Consider the following 6,251-nt stretch of genomic DNA (forward strand, 5'->3'; position numbering starts at 1 on the left):
CAACTTGCCAAAAAGCTTTACTTGTCGATGATGTCCTGCTGCATTTTGAAGATATTGCGCAAGATTATTTCCTAATGTTTTAAAGCAAATAAAAAGTGACTTCAGTTAGAACCGTCAACTGAAAAGGATGTTTTTAACACGCTCTATTAATCTACTGTAAACTGTACGAAAGTCTAGACCAGAGGTGTTTCTTGTGCAGTACGAAAACGATTTCCATGTCAGTTGCGTTAAATTGCATCTCGTAGTAAATGGATATTTCAAATACTCTAAGTTGGTGGTTTGCTTTTACGTTGCAACAAAAAAAACTAGGTCTTGTACAATGCCAACACTTGATTAATGAAAAAAAAATGAAAAGCTTGGCCTTGGAAAAGCCCAAATAATCATACGGGAAATCAAATTGATTATATTCTAATAACATTTCGAAAGTTCTGAAATACTATCATAGATAGGCAAGGCACAACAACATGACAGGCTTGAGCATTAAATGAATACACTGTAGTTCACAAATTCACTGACAACTTCAATAGTCGAACGTTGTCCGCTTAACCTTAACTTTCATGAGAAATCTGAAAATAACTATAAGAAATGCAATAAATTTCACTTCTTGAACGTAACTAGCTAACTGGATAAATTACGAAAAATGTGCAGCTATCGAATACTAGGGTAGAAAAAAAATTGGCAAACAGAGAGACGGCAAAAAAACTAATTAAAATACAAGGCATAATTTTATCACGTTTTTGAAAAAGTCGGACACAAAAAATGCGAAGAACATTGCACAATTAGCCTAATGATCCATATTAATAGACTACGACGGAAAGAACAGACAGGTTTAAACTCATACTAGAAATGATCGAGGGCTGATATGAATTTATAAATGGTAAAGGAACAAAATATGCGGTCTTCATTTTGAACAACCTTGCTCAGAGATGAATCGAAATGCTAAAGAACTGTACTTGAGCTTTATCCACTATAAAAATGCTTTTGCTAGTCTAACACAACTAAATGTTATGTATGCTGGACCAAATTCGAATTGACGACTAAGACTTTTAAAATTGTTCAAATTTTTATCACGAACAAGCAGCGGCTGTCAGGTTAATGATGATAACTGTGACTGCTATGTGCTATCGGCCGACTTTTTCTCCTTATATAGAGAAACAAATTAAGACTTCAAAAGAGGACATTTGTATTGAAAAAAAAAAGCATTAACTACATTTTTCTAAGGATTACGTACCGTCTGGTCTCAGAAGCTAGAACTAGAAAAATAACTGGTGCAACTTTAAATCTTGGTGTGCAAGAAACGCAACAAGATGGAATGCGTTGGGGTGGCTATTTTCCGTATTAGAATTAGAATCTAAATCTGTTCGATGTGCCGGTGTGTGTCTGGAATTGGATTTAGATATGTGTATATGTTGTTTTCGTGCCTTTGCGGTGCGGCTTTCGTATAGATAAAAATTAAACAATAAATACTATTAATACAAAAAGTGCTCAATACCAAGCAAAAAAGCGAAGGGACATTCCGATGATCCGTTTATAGCGTGAAACAGGCTGTAGAGGTTTTAGATAAAAGTTATCTGTTGGATAATATTACTTTTTTACAATGTACTGCGCACTGGTACGTGAAGCTACAGTACTTACACTGAAATAAACTTGATTGATTAATTATAATATTATTATTGTTAGCTCAGGAATCTTCCCGGCAATTTAAGTGAAAATCATGATCATGTCGACCATGTTGTTCTTGAATGTACCATTTACAAGGCACCAATTGAAATGCATGTTATGGCAGTACTGGACAAAGCTACACTCACTTGACTTTCCATCACCTGCCCTGAAATTTAAACAATCCTGTCTCATACGAAGAAAGAAGATCACAGTTAGCGATGTGGCTTTCAAAGCGCTCTGCATATAAGGTTATTGTTTCTCAGACTATTTGAGTCTCTGTTTGTTCACACAAATAAAATCATTGAAGAACGACGCAGTGCAATCAAATGTCTAAACAGAAGTGATAATAATGTTATGGTTTTATTTATTGTCGCTCTACAACAGCTAAGGTCTTTTAGCGACAGGGCTCATGTTTTAATTTTTTTATATCAGGTTTACGATGTTATCACATTATTACCCGATTTATTCTCGCTGCGTTATGCAAGAAAGAACACAATCGGTACCGTTTTTAAAGTCTTCAGTTTGACCGGATCTGGAATCGATCTCAGATTTACCAGCACCAGAGGCGAAGGTGAAACTATTCGGCCACTGAGCTGGTTTAAACATTGTGAAAAGGCTCCCAAAGTCGACGTGTCGTTCTCAAACAATCTACCTGCAGCAGTCGCGTTGATACAATAAGAACAAAAAAATCGAATTATTTCAGTTTAAGAAACGTAATCAAACGAAAACTTTAACTCAATCTGTTTTACAACTTTTGCATGGTTGATTTCGTGGTACAAAAGTTTGTGATGGAATTAAGATGGAATGATGCAAGACAATCTTGGATTTGAAAATACTGTAATTAATATTTCTTTTAATATTTTTTTCACTTCCTCTTGCCTGTAGATAGACACAAAAATTGGCTTCCTTGTCTTCCCGTTTACCTGAACCCAGCTTCAACCACCAGACGCAAGCTTAGATACGACGACTTCTTTAATGTCAATCTGAATTTTGTGACAACCACATTGCGCCCCATACCACTGCCTGCCAGGGCCGGATTTAGCCGATGGGGGCCCGGGGCACTTTTAGTTGGGGGGGGGGGGGCGCGTGCAAAAACCACCTCTACAACGTCTACAGTAGCATTAATCCAGCACTGCACATCATTTTGCAGAAACTTGAAAGGCTGAAAGAAAAAAATAATAACACAAAATCACATTTTTTCTACGTAGGGAGGCCCTTCAAAAGTCAGGGGGCCCGCGGCACCTGCACCCTCTGCCCCCCCCCCCCCCTAAATCTTGGCCTGTTGCCTGGCAATGGGGATGCATTTACATTTCGAATAGATATCGAGTTTCGAAGAAATTTCTATGCGCTAAAATGTGCTAATTTTAATAGAACTGAAGATGAAGACCGTTCAGTTTTTGAAACTTTTGTTAAACATGAGTTTGGTATATATTTTTATTTTTCTATTACAGGTTATCCAATCAATTTTACAAATTCAATGTCATAGTTATACTGTCAATGTATGAAGGTGCAACTTGTTTCAGGAATGGGTCAATGTAAAAAAATTCCAAAACTTCACTCTCTCTCTCTTATTTAGAAATACGCTGTGTCTTGTTTGAAACACCCCAAAGTGAAAGCTTCAGTTTATCTTAAAATAAACGCTTTTTGCAAGCGTGCATATTTTTCTTGACCCTTTTTGTATTGTAAGCTACGATTCTCATACACAGGGCAGTGTGAGCATCATCTTGGGCTTCCTTCAAATCCCACTAGCGAGTTCCTATGTTTAGTGACGCTCTTAGAAATGCGACGAAAGCCTTAGATCAGTGGTTCTTAACTTTTTTTCTATCAAGCCCCCCTTTAATAATGGTCATGTGCCTCGCGCCCCCCTAGATTTTAAATAGGTATCATACCAAAAAAAATGTATTTTTGTCTGTTTATTGTACACATCAGTGAGATACTTGACACTGCTTCTGAGCGACTAGATTTTTAATGCGAGGTTTAACTCCAGAGAGTGAACAACGTAAGCCTCCTTCAACTCTCAGTCTGTTTCTCTACTTGGTCTTGAAGCAACGAGAGCAGAAAATGCAGCTTCACAAAGATAAGGTGATCGAGCATTAAATAAAAGTGTAAAAAAGCAATCGAGCATTAAGTAAATAAAACAGGCCATTAGTACCGGTAATATTAAGTAAGGTGATCGAGCATTAAGTAAATACAACTAACAGTAAAAAAGCAATTTGAACAAAAAAGTAAAAATGAAGCAGCGTCGAGAAAATTTGATTAATCTGAAGGAGTTCAGCGCAAAATAGTTTTGTAAAGTTCTGGTCTAACTAATAAAGCAAGAATTATTGAATACAATATAAAATAAGATAAAATGCAAAATATGACGAACAGCATAGGTTCTAGGACATTAAAGTAATTAAAAAAAATTGAAATTGTTGTAGAGCTCGCGCCCCCCGGTTAAGAACCACTGCCTTAGATTATGGCGGCAAACTCTTTCAATGTAGGGGGAAAATTCACATTCATCATTTCAGCAAAGAGTAAACAACTATAAAAAATTTTAGAAGAAAATAGTAAATATGCCGATAATGCAGTAACAGATTTGGAGAAAAGTGTGAAAAGGGCCAGGGCTATAACAAATCAAAATTTATAAGATAAACGGACTACTATGCAAAATTTAATGTTTCCACAGAAAATTTTGACAAATATAATCTTGTTTGGGTCACTTTTGTTTTAAGCATTTTACACGCAATAATGTTTTTTTTATCTACATGCACACTTTGTAGCCTATGTAACCATAAGTCGCTTTGTAAGTTACCAAATTCATTAAATTTAAAATTGGATTTGAGTAGAAGGTTTGGTTTAGAATATAAATTAGCCTACCATTTCAAAAAAATTTTCTTCACCACCACAAAAGGATTTTTTTATTTCTTGAAATATTGTGTGGCTTAGTGTGGTGTAAGTGTAACCTTTCAACAGGCTAAAACTTCGAAAATCTATCTGAGGTGTCCTCACCTTGCTTCATCAATAGTATTTTCAGAGATGTACGTATACGCCGCAAATTCTAAGTGTTTACGCTAACGCTTGCGGCCACATTTTTTTGGATAGTTGCGCTTGAGCCTACGCCGTAAAGTTTTCGCGGTTTTTTAGCGCATAGCGTCAACGCATACTTTCTAATGTATTTTTTTCGCTAGAACACGCCAATACCTTCCAGCGCTGCAGTTGAAAGAATGTTTTCAATGGGCAAAGACATATTGGAACCAAAACACAGCAAAATGTCAGATGAACACTTTCAGATGCTTGTGTTTCTTCGTGGAAATTCAAAATAAAACTTGTTTGTTTCGAGTGGTTGATACCGTGTGAATGTTTGGCACCTAGCAAACAAAATTAGTTTACGCTAGTGTATGCGCTGACGCCGCCAACTTTTTTTTACAAGTTACGTTGACGCATACGGCGTATGTTTTTTCGAACGTTAGTGTTTACGCTGACGGCGTCAATATTTTTTGAATGCGCGTACATCACTGAGTATTTTCAAGGCTCATTTCACATCATAGCTAATCTCCATTAACAATGAAGTTTATTAAGTTAATTGTTAACGAGGCTAATTGAGTGAGCAGTGTTTACTTTGGGATATTCCATTACTCTATTATTTTTTGTGGGACACAAAAAACTTTTCATCCCTTTAATCCACTTCTGAAACTACATGCCCAAGGTTGCTGGATATGTGAATAAAATGTTGCTGAACGAACAAAGCGAGCGACAAAATTTTGCAAAAATAACTCAGAAAAAAATACATGTTATAATTATGTTACACGTAAAATTACCAGCCGAAAAACGCTGTACAAACTAAATATGCGTGGGCCTCTAGACGTAAGGAAGCGCCCAGCTGAGGGTTTGGAAAAGAGTAAATAATGCCTTGCATGATTTGTGCTGTAGGCCTACCAAGCTTTTGTAGCAGCTCAATTTTTAAACACCCAAAAAACATTGAACAAACCAAAATGAGTGCGCTTCTAAACACCCGTCGGCTCCCACAGCCTGGGGGACACGGGAAGGGATTAACACGACCCTGATCCTGCATTACCATTTTATGTTTCTTTCATGCGCATAATGAGACCAAATTCCTGCGATCTCGATATGAAAGAAAACAATTTTTTTTTGTTCAAATAAAACCAAACTTTTGTTCAAAAATGTTTCAACCTAACGCTAAAGTTGGTCGTGTTGCTCGTTGTTAAAACTGTTGCCAACTAAAAAATAGGCTAAGTACTAGCACAAGCAGGCGGCTATTTAAGCCGATGGTGAGGCTGGGTTTGCAATAACCTATACATTTGCTGCAGCTATGCTAGGCTTATAAACAACAAAGGCAAGAGAAAGATTTATAAGTTTCGATACTAGCTACACAAATTTTTACTCTTTTGTTTCGTCATAAATTATTTCTTGGTTATAATCGTTATATGACAATAAAGAAACGATCAAAAGTGAGAAAAACCGAAAAAGATATGAAGGTTTTAAACATTCAGTGACTTTTATTTGTTTAATATGTAAAAAAAATGTTTGGACTAGTTGTGCTGATATTTCCCTGCTACTGTAATATTTTTGTTTTGATTCAGTTGTGC

This window comes from Aplidium turbinatum, chromosome 15 (genome assembly GCF_918807975.1).
Source record: "Aplidium turbinatum chromosome 15, kaAplTurb1.1, whole genome shotgun sequence".
Classification (NCBI taxonomy): domain Eukaryota; kingdom Metazoa; phylum Chordata; class Ascidiacea; order Aplousobranchia; family Polyclinidae; genus Aplidium; species Aplidium turbinatum.